The following is a 16,245-nucleotide window of genomic DNA, read 5'->3' as shown; positions in this document are numbered from 1 at the left end:
AGCTATTCTCCTGCCTCAGCCTCCCGAATAGCTGGGATTACAGGCATTCACCACCATGCCTGACTAATTTTGTATTTTTAGTAGAGATGGGGTTTTTCCATGTTGGTTAGGCTGGTCTCGAACTCCCGACCTCAGGTGATCCGCCCTTCTTGGCCTCCCAAAGTCCTGTGATTACTGTGACCAGTGAGGTTTAATTGGCTCACAGGAAGTTCTGCATGCCTGGGGAGGCCTCAGGAAACATACTGTCATGGCGGAAGGGGAAGCAGGCATGTATGTCTTCGTGAGTGCAAGCAGGGGAAATGCCAGACACTTATGTAATAAAACCATCAGATCTTGTGAGAACTCATTCACTAGCATGAGAACAGCAGGAGGGGAACCACCCCCATGATCCAATAAGCCTCCCTCCCTCACACATGTGGGGATTATAATTCAAGATGAGATTTGGGTGGGGACACAGAGCCAAACCATAGCACCCTCTCTTTGCTATTACTCCTTGAAAAAGCCAGTTGAAAATTATATTTTTTAGGAAACTTTCTAAGATTTAGGCTATCAAATTCTTATTAATTTATATGTACTATTTTATTTTGTATTTATTTAACCTGTTTTGAAGGTGCGTATAATTTAAAACATAGTGCCTGCACTCAAAGAGTTATCTTGGGAGAAAATAAGAAATTAATTGACTTCTTTTTCTTGTATTACTTTGAATTTCTGTTGCTTTTAAATTTCATATATGTATTTTTAAATTCCAGATTTCAATGGTAAGGGCAAGAGCAAAGATCTTGTTTCCTGTGAAATCTTACGAACTGTTCCTACTGCCCTCATCCATCTTACCATGGGGCAGACCTGTTGGCTGATAGGGTAACAGTGTAGGAAAGAGGGATCTTAGGTGTTGGGGATTTTCTGTTTTGTGCCTTTTCGAATGGTAAAAATTCTAAGTATTTATAGTCTTACTTGAAATTATATTTTGGAGACTAAAATGACACAGACTACAAATTGAATGTACAAAAAAAGACATGCTAGATTTCTGAAATAGCCATCCAAGTTTTCACTGCATAACAAAGTTAGTGCTTACTTATTACTGGCATGCTAGAACAGTGGCTTACTTGAGCTAAAGTCTGTCCCTGATGGCCTGATGTAGTTTTGCATTCTTAATAAAATTGAGTTCGCATCAATTTATGATGAAAGTCTTTTAGGTGACTTTCAGAACCAGAATCACATATTATCTGCAGAGCTGTTAACCTCATTTTCCAAATTCCCATGACACTTTGCACAAGAGTTATGTTTGCCCCAGAGATCTTAATTCAGAACTAGGGTCCTTCAGCTTTTAAGAGGTGGAGCTACGTTTGATATTTCTGACACTTGAGATCATTTGATGGTGTTAAGATGCTGGGGTAGGGGTAGGAAGTGGGAAATGGGAGAGTGGGGGTACATGACAAGAAAGTTCTTAAGTAGAGGCTAGGAGGAAAACTACCTCAGGTTACTTATTTGCCTAATCCTTCCATATTAGAATTAGGAGATTGTAAATTAGTCTCCAGATCACTTATGTTGCTTTCTTAGTCCCGCCCTAGCCATGACAGACAAATTCTCAGCCCTGGCCCTGCTGACTGTGTGCAAAGTTAGAGAACAGTCCCCAAATCCGCCCCCCACTTCTGGCAGCAACTGCAGAGTTTCTGGGGGCAGGGGGGTCCGCAAGATCACCTCGGGTTCCATAGTTTGCTAGAACGACTCACAGAACTCACTAAACCTATTATACTCACAGTGAAGGGAGACAGACTAAAATCAGCCAAGAGAAGAGATATATGGGCAGAGTCCAGGAGGGTTTCAGATGCTGAGCTTCCGGTTTTCCTTTCCCAGTGGAGTCATGGATAGTGTAACTCCTCCTGTCAGTGTTGTGTGGTAATACACATGGAGTATTGCCAACCGAGGAGGCTACCTAAGCCTTGATGTCCTGAATTTTTACTGGGGCTCCATCACATAGATACAATTGGCAAAGTGGCTGATCTCAGTCTCCAGCCCTTCCTGAGGTTGAGTTGATAGTATGTAACATAAAGTCCCTACCATAAATCATATTGGTAGACTTACTGTCATGGCTTAAGTCTCCTAATAAATCATTATCAAGAGGATATTCAAAGAGTTTAACATTACTTCCTAAGAGCTAAGGGCAAATGCCAGACCTCTCTTTGGGCAAGGTTAAATTCTTTACTACATACCATGCTAGTTGAAGTGTTAGTCCTAACTAAGAGGAAGGGGAAGGGAACTAGTTTAGAGTTTTTTGAACTAAGAAAATGTATTTTCTGCTTAAAAAGTTAAATATATATATACACACATGGAATTTTTTTTTTTTTTAAAGTAGATCCAAGTTGATAGAGTGCTTACAGGCACCTGAGAGATGCAAACTCAGATCATCCCTGGTGGAATATACCTCAACCCTGGCTTCAAATAATTCTTAAAGATAGATTACCAACATATGTGAGCTTATAATAGTAACCAAAAAACGAAAATAAATAACAAAAGAAACAAAGTTCTGTGAACCAGCATCAACAGAAACAACTGAAACAGACCCAGAGAAACTTTAGGTATTGGAATTATTGAATATAGAACATAAAATAGATATATTTAATGAAATAGAGCAGTGAATAAAGACCAAGAATAAGAAATGAGAGAAGAAAGCAAGACTGGTTGGTTTGTAAAATAAGCAATTAAAGTATTTTAGAAATAAAAAATAATGATTGAAAGAAACTCAGTGGAAGGGAACTTACAGATCTGGTAATAGCAGTGTAACAGGAAGCTGATTTATGCTGCTGCCTTAAGTGAATAATTGGACAAAGTATATGAAAAAATGTTTTCAGATGTTGAACAAAGAGTAGCACAGAACAGTAATTCCTGAGAGAAAAGAAAGAAGTTTGAGCACTGTGATTGTCCACCTTTCAGCCTGAAGAAAGTTTCTGGGTTGAAACTAGGGTCGGGAGGGATGTACATACAGAGCTGGCAATCTTGAATTGAGGAGACAGAGGTAGGAATCAAGAAGCCAAGGCAGCTGGGATTGTGGGGCAGAATATTTAAGAGGAGAGAGCTTCTTAAGAAAAAGAGAGTGGCCGGGCGCGGTGGCTCAAGCCTGTAATCCCAGCACTTTGGGAGGCCGAGACAGGAGGATCACGAGGTCAGGAGATCGAGACCATCCTGGCTAACACGGTGAAACCCCGTCTCTACTAAAAAAATACAAAAAAACTAGCTGGGCGAGGGGGCGGGCGCCTGTAGTCCTAGCTACTTGGGAGGCTGAGGCAGGAGAATGGGGAAAACCCGGGAGGCGGAGCTTACAGTGAGCTGAGATCCGGCCACCGCACTCCAGCCTGGGCGACAGAGCAAGACTCCGTCTCAGGAAAAAAAAAAAAAAAAAAAAAAAAAGAAAAAGAGAGCTCTGGAAATTTGCAGAGGGTTCCCCTTAAACGTACACTGTATAATATAGTAGCCACTAGCTATATGTGGATATTTAAATAAAAATTGAGTTCCTCAGTTACACTAACTACAATTCAAGTACTTAGTAGCCACAGTTTCATCATCATAGAAAGTTCTATTGAACTTTCCTGTCATAGATGCTTTAGCTGAGTACTAATCAGTTCACTGGTGTGAGGAAACTACTCCAGGTCAGAGAAAGACTTCTGGAAAGGATTAGTTAGAACAGTCAAGGAATAAAGGGCCATGAGTATTTTTTGTTTCTACTAACCAGAGTAGAAACACCTAACACCTGGGATATTGAGTTGAGTCCTTAGAAGGGTATTGCCTCAGTAGTGATACCAGATTAGCTCCAATGTAAAGGCTGTCAAAGACTAGCCTAATAAAGCACAAAAGCAAGCCTCAGAAGGATCAAACTGTTTCTAAGTCACTGAGTCTTAAAATAAAGCCAAGGACAGGCGTGGTGGCTCACACCTATAATGCCAGCACTTTGGGAGGCCAAGGCGGGCGGATCATGAGGTCAGGAGAATTGAGACCATCTTGGCTAACACGGTGAAACCCCGTCTCTACTAAAAATACAAAAAAATTAGCCGGGCATGGTGGCAGGCACCCGTAGTCCCAGCTTCTCTGGAGGCTGAGGCAGCAGAATGGCATGAACCCAGGAAGCAGAGCTGGCAGTGAGCCGAGATCGTGCCACTACACTCCAGCCTGGGCGACAGAGCGAGACTCCGTCTCAGACAAAACAAAACAATAACAACAAAAAAGCCCCAAATTAGTTAAAGGAATATTTTAAAACTAGAAACCAACAGTGTAAAATTTACATTTGGCATCTGGTCACAAATTATCAGGCATACAAAGAATTAGAGAACACAGTCCATAATGAGGACAAAAGCAGTCAATAGAAATAGACCCAGAAATGATTCAGAGAATGCATGTTAAGTGGAGGCATGGAAAATATAAAAATGACCAAAATCTAACTTTTAAAAACGAAAACTGCTATGTCTGAGATGAGAAATATAGTGCCCAGGATTTATAGCAGATAGGCACAGCAAAAGAAAAAAATAGTGAACTTGAAGACATAGCAAATGAAACTTACTCAAAATGTAACACGGAAAAAAAGACTGGGTGTACTGGCTCGTACCAACACATAATCTCAGCACTTTGGGAAACCAGGGTGGGAGGATCGCTTGAGCCCAGGAGTTTAAGGCTGCGATGAACCGACATCATACCACGGCACTCCAGACGGGGCAACAGAGAAAGAGCCTGTCTCTAAATAAAACATAGATAGACAAAAACAAAAATAAGTGAAGAGTTTCAGTGAGCAGTGGAACAACATCAAGAAGTCTAAAAATATGTGTAATTAGAGTCTCAGGAAAGTGGGAAGGGAGGCAAATATTTGAAGAAATAATGGCTGAAGTTTTTTAATTTTAGTAAAAACTGTAATCCCACAGAGCTGGATAACTCACTGAAGATTTTCTCTTCATCACTGATATATATGTTTTTTGTTTTTGTTTTTTAGGATGGAGTCTTGCTGTGTCTCCCAGGCTGGAGTGCAGTGCTGCAATCTCCACTCACTGCAACCTCCGCCTCCTGGGTTCAAGCAGTTCTCCTGCCTCAGCCTCCTGAGTAGCTGGGATTGCAGGTGCCTGCCACCACGCCCAGCTAATTTTTGTATTTTTAGTAGAGACGGGGGTTTAACCATGTTGGCCAGGCTGGTCTCGAACCCCTGACCTCAGGTGATCCATCTGCCTCAGCCTCCCAAAGTGTTGGGATTACAGGCGTAAGCTACCATTCCCAGCTTCATCACTGATCTTAAGCAATTTGATTATGATATTTCTTGGTAGTTCTCTTTGAGATTTTTCTGTTTTGAGTTCTTTGAGCTGTTTGGATTTGTGGGATCCCAACAGAAAAATCACGAAGAAAGTTACACCAAGATGCATTTTAATCAAATTGCTTAAAACTAGTGACAAAGTCTTAAAAGCAGACGAAGAAAATAAAACATGTTAAATATAGAGGAACCAAGATAGGCTAAATTGAGTCCTCCTAAAATTCGTATGTTAAAACCCTAACCCTAGTACTTCAAAATATGACAGTATTTGGAGAGAAGGCCATTAAAGAGGTGAATAAAATAAAATAGGAGGGCCCTAATCCAATCTGACTGGTGTCCTTTTTTTTTTTCTTTCTTTCTTTCTTTTTTTTTTTTTTTTTTTAGAGACAGAGTCTCACTGTGTCACCCAGGCTAGAGTGCAGTGGTGTGCCCTTGGCTCGCTGCAACCTCTGCCTCCCGGGTTCAAGTGATTCTCCTGCCTCAGCCTCCCAAGTAGCTGGGACTACAGACGCCTGCCACCATGCCCGGCTAATTTTTGTCTTTTTAGTAGAGACAGGGTTTCACTATATTGGCCAGGCTGGTCTCAAACTCCTGACCTCATGATCCGCCCACCTCGGCCTCCCAAAGTGCTGAGATTACAGATGTGAGCCTCTGCACCTAGCCTGGTGTCCCTTTAAGAAGAGGAAATTTAGATTCACAGGGGGATACTGGGGCATGGGCATATATGTGCACCAAGCAAAGACCATATGAGGACACAGTGAAATGGCCATCTGGAAGTCAAGGAGAGAGCCTTTGGGAGAAACCAAATCTGTGAACACCTTGATCTTGGACTTCCAGCATCTAGAACTGTGAAAAAATAAATTTCTTTTTAAGACACCCAGCCTGTAGGCTGCGCGTGGGGGCTGATGCCTATAATCCCAGCACTTTGGGAGGGGGCTGATGCCTATAATCCCAGCACTTTGGGAGACTGGAGGCTGGCAGATCACCTCAGGTCAGGAGTTCAACACCATCCTGGCCAACGTGGTGAAACCCTGTCTCTACTAAAAATGCAAAAAAATTAGCCAGCATGGTGATGTGTGCCTGTAATCCCAGCTACTCTGGAGGCCGAGGCAGGAGAATTGCTTGAGCCTGGGAAGTGGAGGTTGCAATGAGCTGAGATCACATCACTGCACTTCAACCTGGGTGACAGAGTAACACTCCATCTGAAAAAAACAAACAAACAAAAAAACCAAAAACACCCAGTCTGTGCTATTTTCATATGACAGCCCTAGCAAACTAATACATAAGGTAAGAATTACAGCAAACTTTTTATCAGAATCATTGCAAGCTAATGATTCTGAGAGATAACATTAAAATGCTAGATGAGAAAACCTATCAACCTAGAATTTTATATGCAGCAAAAATACCTTTCAAAATTGAAGAGGAAACTGTCCAGGATGGGCAAAACATTAGTGGCTTAGGGCTGTGAATTGGGAGAAAACGGGAAATTCATTCTTTTGCCTTTTTTTTTCTTTTTAAAGAGATGGAGCCTTGCTTTGCCCAGGTTGGAGCGCAGTGGTGTGATCCTAGCTCACTACAGCATTGAACTCAGGCTCTGACAATCCTCCAACCTCAGCCTCCTAAGTAACTGGGAGTATAGGCACATGCCTCTACACTCAGCCTTTTAAAAAAATTGACATAATATAATAATTGTATATATTTATGGGTTACATAGTGATGTTTTGATACTCTAATGTGTAATGATCAGATGAGGGTAATTAGCATATATGTCTAAAATTTTATTATTTTGTTGCATTGGGACCATTTAGTATCCTCTTAGTTACTGGAAACTAAAAATTATTGTTAATTATAGTTGTGCCGCAGTGGTATAGAACGTTAGAGCTTATTCCTCCTATCTAGCTGTAATTTTGTATCCTTTAACAAATCTCCCTCTATACCCCGTTCCCTCTACCCTTAATCAGAAGTTGTTTCTAATGAGTATAAGGTTTCTTTTGGGGATGATAAAGTGTTCTAAAATTGATTTTGATTATGGAAGTATAACTCTCAATATACTAAAAGCCATAGAATTGTGTACTTGAAATTGGTGAATTGTATGGTATATGAATTATGTCACAATAAAAAGTATAGATGAAATAAGGCCTTTTAAAAACATAACAAAAGCTGATGGAATTCACCACCATGAAACCACTGCTACAGAAAGTGTTAAAGACAGGAGAAAACTACACCAAATCAAAATTTAGATAGAAATAAAATAATGCAGGCTGGGCGCAGTGGCTTACGCCTGTAATTCCAGCACTTTGGGAGGCCAAGGTGGGTGGATCACTTGAGGCCAGGAGTTCGAGACCAGCCTGGTCAACATGGTAAAACCTCGTCTCTACTCAAAATACAAAAAAACTAGCTGGGCGTAGTAGCATGTGCCTGTAGTCCCAGCTACTCAGGAGGCTGAGGCAGGATAACTGCTTGAACCAGGAGGCAGAGATTGTAGTAAGCCAACGTAGCACCACTGCACCCCAGCCTGGGCAACGGAGCAAGACTCTGTATCAAAAAAAAAGAAGTAAAATAATGCAGATCATCAGAAATCTGTGGAGAAAATATTAATTATTTTATTTGGAAAAAAATTTAAAAGATAATTGTTCAAAACAAGAATAATAAAACTTCTGTGGTGTTTATAACGTGCAGAAATAAAGTGGATGACAGCAGTTGCCCAAAAGATTGGGAGAGGTGAAATAGTAGTACAAGGTCAAATTGGCCCTTGAACAATGTGGGGGTTAGGGATATTGACCCCCCATGCAGTCAAAAATCCACATACAACTTTTGACTCCAGAGAAACTTAACTATTAATAGTCTACTGTTGACTAGAAGCCTTACCAGTAACATAAACAGTTCATTAACAGTTAAACAGTTGATTAATAGCCTTAACAATAACCACAACAGTTGATTAAAACATATTTCGTATATGTATTATGTGTCATATTCTTACAATGAAGTAAGAGAAAAGAAAATGTTAAGAAAATCATAAGGAAGAGAAAATACATTTACTATTAAGTGAAAACGGATCATCATAAAAGTCTTCATTCTTGTCTTCACATTGAGTAGGCTGAAGAGGAAGAAGAGGGGTTGGTCTTGCTGTCTCAGGGATGGAAGAGGGAGGAGGGGAAAGGAGACGCAGGCACACTTGTAACTTTACAGAAATGCGTCATAATTTATGTTTGACTGTTTTGCCTTTTTTTTTTTTTTTTTTTTTTTTGAGACAGTCTTACTCTGTCTCCCAGGATGGAGTGCAGTGGCTCATTGCAACCTCTGCCTCCCAGGCTCAAGCATTCCTCCCACCTCATCCTCCAAGTAGCTGGGACTGCAGGTCTGCACCACCACGCCTGGCTAATTTTTGTATTTTTTGTAGAGACGGGGTTTTGCCATGTTGCCCAGGCTCTTAGTGATTTTCTTAATGGTGTCTGGAAACTCATCTGTTGCTTCTTGGTTGGCAAAAGCTGCTGCTTCTGTTATCTTGACATTTTTAAAACTCAATCTCTTTCTAAAATTATGAAACTATCTTTGCTGGCATTAAATTCTCTGGCTTTAGATCCTTCATCTTCCTTTTGCTTTGGTTGTCATATAATTACTTCTTTTTCTTGAATCATATTAGAATCTATAGGTATGCCTTTCTTAGGTTTTTTTTTTGGAGACAGGGTCTTACTTTGTCACCCAGGCTGGAGTGTATATTGGCACAGTAATGACACACTGCAGCCTTGAACTCCTGGGCTCAAGTGGTTCTCCTGCCTCAGCCTCCTGAATAGTTGGGACTACAGGTGCATGCCACTGTACCCAGCTGGTTTTTAATTTTTGTAGCAACAGTGACTTGCATTGTTGGCCAGGGTGATCTTGAACTCCTGGCCTCAAATGATCCTCCTGCTTCAGTTTCCCAGAGTATGGGATTTACAGGCATGAGCCAGTGTGCTCACTTTATGCTCTTTTTTTTTTTTTTTTTTTTTTAGACAGAGTTTTGCTCTTATTGCCCAGGCTGGAGTGCAATGGTGTGGTCTTAGCTCATCGCAACCTCCTCCTCCCAGGTTCAAGTGATTCTCCTGCCTCAGCCTCCTGAGTAGCTGGGATTACAGGCAAGTGCCACCACGCCCAGATAATTTTATATTTTTAGTAGAGACGGGATTTCTCCATGTTGGTCAAGCTGGTCTCCAACTCCCGACCTCAGGTGATCTGCCCGCCTCGGCCTCCCAAAATTCTGGGATTACAGGCGTGAGCCACCACGCCCGGCCCTATGCCTTTCTTAGAGCAATCCTGCATCCATAAAAACGCCGCATTTTCTTTTCTTTCCTTCCTTTCCTTTCTTTTCCTTTTTCCTTTCCCCTTTCCTTTTTCCTTCCCTTTCCTCTTTCCTTTCCCCTTCCTTTCCTTTTTCCTTATTCCTTTCCTTTCCTGCAGTCTCTGTTGCTCAGGCTGGAGTACAGTGGCACAATGAGGGCTCACTGTAGCCTTGAACTTACTGGCTCAAGCGATCTTCCCGCCTTAGCTCCCTGCTTCTTGGTTTCCATGCCTGGCTAATTAAAAAAAAAAAAATTTTATTTAAGAGACGAGGGTCTCACTATGTTGATCAGGCTGGCATACCTTTTTCTTAATTTAGAAAAATATTTCTGTGGTACACAGTTTGTCTGCAAGTTTTTTTCAAATTGTTGCAAATCTCCAAAAAAATTCCCAGTGTATTTACTGAGACCAGGCACAGTGGCTCATGCCTGTAATCCTAGCACTTTAGGAAGCCGAGGCAGGTTGATCACCTAAGGTCAGGAGTTCGAGACCAGACTGGCCAACATGGTGAAATCCTGTCTCTACTAAAAATTCAAAATTAGCCAGGCATGGTGGTGCATGCCTGTAATCCCAGTTACTAGGGAGGCTGAGGCAGGAGAATCGCTTGAACCCGGGAGGCAGAGGTTGCAGTGATCTGAGATCACGTCACTACACTCCAGCCTGAGCGACAAGAGTGACACTCTGTCTGAAACAAAACAAAACAAAACACACACATATATATATATATTTACTGAAAACAATTCACATATAAGTGGACCTGTGCAGTTCAAACCTGTGTTGTTCAAGAGTCAACTGTATATTGTTTTACGATTCTTATATATGAAGTGGTATATTACTTCAAGATAGATTATGATAAAAGTATATACTAAATAAACCACTTCTTAAAAAAGCAAAGAGGTATAGCTAGTAAGCCAATAAAGGAGATAAAATTGAATCATAAGAATGCTTAATTAATCTAAAAGATAAGAGAAGAAGGAAAATGAACATATTGGACAAGTGTGGTCAATTTAAATCCAACCATATCAATAATGTAAATACAAACAATCTAATCACCACTACCAATAGGTGAAAATTATCTTGCATCTAAAAGCAAGAGACCTAGCCGCATGCTTTCTGCAAGAAACTTTTTTTTTTTTTTTTTTTTTTTGACAAGGAGTCTCGCTCTGTCGCCCAGGCTGGAGTGCAGTGGCCAGATCTCAGCTCACTGCAAGCTCCGCCTTCCGGGTTCACACCATTCTCCTGCCTCAGCCTCCCAAGTGGCTGGGATTACAGGCGCCCACCACCTCGCCCGGCTAGTTTTTTTTGTATTTTTTAGTAGAGACGGGGTTTCACCGTGTTGGCCAGGATGGTCTCGATCTCCTGACCTCGTGATCCACCCGTCTCGGCCTCCCAAAGTGCTGGGATTACAGGCTTGAGCCACCGCGCCCGGCCTAAGAAACTTTTAAATATATTTAAATACACAGAGTAAAAGTAGAAGGATGAAAGACGATATACCATGCAAACAGCAATTAGAAGAAATCAAGATTTTACTGTATTAATATTAAAGTAGATTTCAGAACAAGAAAAATTACCATGGATATAAGCAGCTTATTTAATGATGCAAAAGGAGTCAGTTCTTCAAGAGGACAATGATCATAAATGTTTATACATTTAGTAATAGTTCCAAATATATGAAGCATGTGTGGTGCACACCTATACCTATACCTAGCATTTTGGGAAGAAAAGGCAGGTGGATCACTTGAGTTCAGGAATTCAAGACCAGCTTGGGCAGCGTGGCGAAACACCATCTCTACAAAAAAGTTCAAAAATTAGCCAGGGGACTGGGTGCGGTGGTTCACGCCTGTAATCCCAGCACTTTGGAAGGCCGAAGTGGGTGAATCATTTGAGGTCAGGAGTTCAAGAGCAGCCTGGCCAACATGTGGATCATTGCCTCTACTAAAAATACAAAAATTAGATGGGCATGGTGATGGGCGCCTGTAGTCCCAGCTACTCAGGAGGCTGATGAAGGAGAATTGCTTGAACCCACTAGGCAGAGGTTGCAGTGAGCCGAGATCGCACCATTGCACTCCAGTCTAGGTGACAGAGTGAGACTCCGTCTCAAAAAAAAAAAAACAAGCCAGGCGTGGTGGCGTGTGCCTGTAGTCCCAGCTACTCAGGGTGCTGAGGTGGGAGGATAATATAGTTGGAGGTTTCAACACCACTCTTTAAATAATTGGTAGAATAAGTAAAAAACAAATCAGTAATTAACCCAGTTAACACCTAACCGCTCCAAGAACAGCATGATACACATTCTTTACTGATGTTCATAGACTGTTTACTACAATAGACCATATCTTGGGCCATAAAATAAGTTTCAATAAATTTAGCTTTTTTTTCCCCCCCGAGATGGAGTCTCACTCTGTCGCCCAGGCTGGAGTGCAGTGGTGCCATCTTGGCTCACTGCACTCTCCACCTCCTAGGTTCAACTGATTCTCCTGCCTAAGCCTCCGAAGTAGCTGGTACAGGTGCACACCACCATGCCCAGCTATTTTTTTTTTTTTTTTTTGTATTTTTAGTGGACACAGGGTTTTGCCATGTTGGCCAGCCTGGTCTCAAACTCCTGGCCTCAAGTGATCTGCCCAACTTGACCTCCCAAAGTACTAGGATTACAGGCGTGTGCTTCTGCACCCGGTCTCTATTACTAATTTCTGACTAAATCCCTTTATGACAAAACATACTTTGTATATTTAAATCCTAAATTTGGCTGGGCGCGGTGGCTCACGCCTGTAATCGCAGCACTTTGGGAGGCCGAGGTGGGCGGATCAGTTGAGGTCAGGAGTTCAAGAGCAGCATGGCCAGCATGGCAAAACCCCATATCTACTAAAAATTGAAAAAAAAAAAAAAATAATAAGCTGGGCGTAGCGTCACACACCTGTAGTCCCAGCTACTCGGGAAGCTAAGGCAGGAGAATTGCTTGAATCTGGGAGGCAGGGGTTGAAATGATCCCAGATCGCGCCACTACATTCCAGCCTGGGTGACAGAGAGAAGCTCTGTCTTAAAAAAAAAAAAAGAAATGAGTAACATGAAAATATCTGGAAAATCCCCAAATATTTGGAAACCTAACACACTCTGAAACTCTGTCAAAAAAGAATTAATAAGGGAAGTTAGAAAATGTTAACAGAATGAAAATGGGAACATGACATGGAAAAATTTGTGGGATGTAATTAATGAAGTACTTAAAGGAAGTTTATAGCATTAAATAGTTACATTAGGAAGCAGAAAAATCTGAAATCATTGACCTTAAGAAATTAGAAAAGAAGAGCAAGCTAAAAGTAAGCAAAGGAGAGGAAACTGTGAAGACCAGAGCAAAAATTAATAAACTAAAAAGCCAAAAAAAAAAAAAAATGAGCAAAACTGAAAGTTTGTTCTTTAAGATTGACAAAATTGAACTTTTAGCCAGAGTTACTAGGAAAGGAAGAGAGAAGACACGCCTTACCAGTATCAGGTATGAATGAGAGAGAGAGAACATCACTGATGATTTTCCAGGCATTGAATATCATGAACCATTCTTTTTTTTTTCTTGAGATGGAGTCTTGCTCTGTCACCCAGGCTAGAGTGCAGTGGTGTGATCTTGGCTCACTGCAACCACCGCCTCCTGGGTTCAGGCGATTCTCCTGCCTCAGCCTCCCAAGTAGCTGGGACTACAGGCATGTGCCACCACGCCCAGCTAAGTTTTTTTTTTTTGAGACGGAGTCTCGCTCTGTCACCCAGGCTGGAGTACAGTGGCCGGATCTCAGCTCACTGCAAGCTCAGCCTCCTGGGTTTGCGCCATTCTCCTGCCTCAGCCTCCGGAGTAGCTGGGACTACAGGCGCCCGCCACCTCGCCCGGCTAGTTTTTTGTATTTTTTAGTAGAGACGGGGTTTCACCGTGTTAGCCAGGATGGTCTCGATCTCCTGACCTCGTGATCCGCCCGTCTCGGCCTCCCAAAGTGCTGGGATTACAGGCTTGAGCCACCGCGCCCGGCTAGTTTTGTATTTTTAGTAGAGACGGGGTTTTGCCATGTTGGCCAGGCTGGTCTCAAATTCCTGACCTCAGGTGATTCACCCACCTGCCTCAGCCTCCCAAAGTGCTGGGATTACAGGGGAGAGCCACCGCACCTGGCCTATCATAAGCCATTCTATGCCAATAAATTTTACTATTTATTTATTTATTTATTTATTTATTTATTTATTTATTTATTTATGAGACGGAGGGAGTCTTGCTCTGTTGCCCAGGCTGGAGTGCAGTGACACAATCTCGGCTCACTGCAAGCTCCGCCTCCTTGGTTCATGCCATTTTTCTGCCTCAGCCTTCCGAGTAGCTGAGACTACAGGCGCCTGCTACCACGCCCGGCTAATTTTTTTGTATTTTTAGTAGAGATGGGGTTTCATCGTGTTAGCCAGGATGGTCTCAATCTCCTGACCTCGTAATCCGCCTGCCTCAGCCTCCCAAAGTGCTGGGATTACAGGCGTGAGACACCACGCCCGACCAGATTTTATTATTTGTATTAAATGGACAAATTTCATGAAAGACACAAACTGCTAAAGCTCATAAAAACACACACACACACACACAACCTGAATAGGTTTATATCTACTAGAGAAATTATAGTTTAAAAATTCACCCACAGGGTCAAATGGCTTTACTGCTGAAGTCTATCGAGAATTTAAGACATACCATTTCTGCATAAACTTTTGAAGAATATGGAGGAACACTGCCCAACTCATATTATGAGCCCAACCTTACTCTGATTCCAAAGCCAGATAAAGATATAGGAAAACTACAGACCAAATTTTCCTGTGTACATGGCTACAAAAATCTTTAACGAAGTTTTAGTAAATCAAAGCTAATGATACGTTAAAAAGGACAATACATCATGATCAAGTAGGGTTTATCACAGAAATTCAAGGTTCATTTAACATTCAGAATTCAACCAATTTAATTCTTCATTAACACACTGAAAAAATAACCCACAATCATCTCAATAGAAGCCAAAAAAGCATTTGACAAAATTCAGCTTCCTTAAGAACCACTGGATTTAAAAAAAAAAAAAAAAAAAAGAAAATTCAGGTTTCATTCATGTTAAAAACTGAATAAATGAGAAGGAAATGTCTTCAACTGATAGAGGGCATTTATGAAAAACCTACAGCTAATATAATACTTAGTGGTAATACTGAATTCTCTGCCCCTACAAATAAGAAAAAGGCATGAGTATTTGCTCTTACCAATTGTTTTCAACATAGCATTGATGGTTCTGGTCAGTGTACTAAGTAAGCAGGTGAGGGAAACAGTAAAAGGCATGAGATTGAAAAGGGAAAAACAGTTTTCCCACTGCAGAGGATAGCATCATGTATGTAGAGTATCATAAAATGTATAAAATTAGAAAAATTTAGGAAGGTTGCAGATTACAAAGTCAATATATAAAAATCCATTATATGTTTATATGCTAGCAAGAGCAATCTGAAATCGATAAAACATACCAGGTACAAATAGCGTAAAAATGTGAAATACTCAGGGCTGAATTTGACAAGACACTTGCAATGCCATTGCTTATGAATCAAAACATTGCTTGTGGATCAGAACACTTGATATTTTAAAATTCTTCCCATGTCCATAGATTCAATACAATTCCAACTGACAAAATTTGTCTGGAAGCACAAAGGGTCTAGAATAGACAAAACAAGTTTGAAAATGAAGATTACAGTTGGAAGACTTAAACTTCCTGATTTCAAGACTTACTATAAAAGTTCATTAATTAAAATGGTATGTGAAATAAGCATGTTAGTTGATTTTTGACAGAGTTGCCAAGTCATTTCAGTGGGAAAGAGATGACTTTTTAAGACGTGTTTCTTAAACAATTGGATAAACCATAGTAAAAACAAACCTTCAAACTTACATCAAAAAATTAACTCAAAATGGATCATAGATCCGGGTGTGGTGGCTTATGCCTGTAATCCCAGCACTGTGGGAGGTGGAGGCAGACTCTACTAAGGAAAAGCAAACAGACAAAAATCTAGCCTGGCATAGTGGCACATGCCTATAATCCCAGCTTCTCAGGAGGCTGAGATGGGAGAATCACTTGAGTCTGGGAGGTCGAGGCTGCAGTGAGCTGTGATCATCCCACTGCATTCCAACCTGGGAAATAGAGCAAGACCCTTTCTCGAAAATAAAGTTCTCTATTAAAGACACTGTTAAGAAAATGAAAATGCAAGTTTCTTACTGGCAGAAAATGCAAGTTTTAGAAAATACTCATATGTAGAATGTATGAAGAACTCTTAGAATTCATCAATAAGAAAACAATTCAGTTAAAAAATGGACAAGAGATGTGAACAAACATTTAGCCAGACAAGATACAGGATTGAAAAATGAACACCTGAAAAGATGTTCAGTATTAGTCATTAAGAAAATGCAGGCAGGGCGCAGTGGCTCACTCCTGTAATCCCAGCACTTTGGGAGGCTGAGGCAGGTGAATCACTTGAGGCCAGGAGTTCCAGATCAGCCTGGCCAACATGGTGAAACCCCATCTCTACTAAAAATACAAAAAAGTAGCTGGGTATGGTGGCCCACATCTGTGGTCCCAGCTTCTCTGGAGGCTGAGAAATGAGAATCGCTTGAACCTGGGAGCCAG

The 16,245-nt window shown here is 41.3% G+C and overlaps 1 protein-coding gene across 3 annotated transcripts in view; it reads left to right on the top strand.

Moving 5' to 3' along the window:
* Positions 1-16,245, top strand: part of R3HDM2 (R3H domain containing 2) — a 137,974-nt gene that overhangs the window by 6,841 nt on the left and 114,888 nt on the right. The gene's annotated exons all lie outside the window — the stretch shown is intronic.

This window comes from Piliocolobus tephrosceles, chromosome 10, assembly GCF_002776525.5.
Source record: "Piliocolobus tephrosceles isolate RC106 chromosome 10, ASM277652v3, whole genome shotgun sequence".
NCBI lineage: Eukaryota > Metazoa > Chordata > Mammalia > Primates > Cercopithecidae > Piliocolobus > Piliocolobus tephrosceles.
Note: the sequence above shows the minus strand (reverse complement) of the source record. Positions and strands in the feature narration are given on the sequence as shown.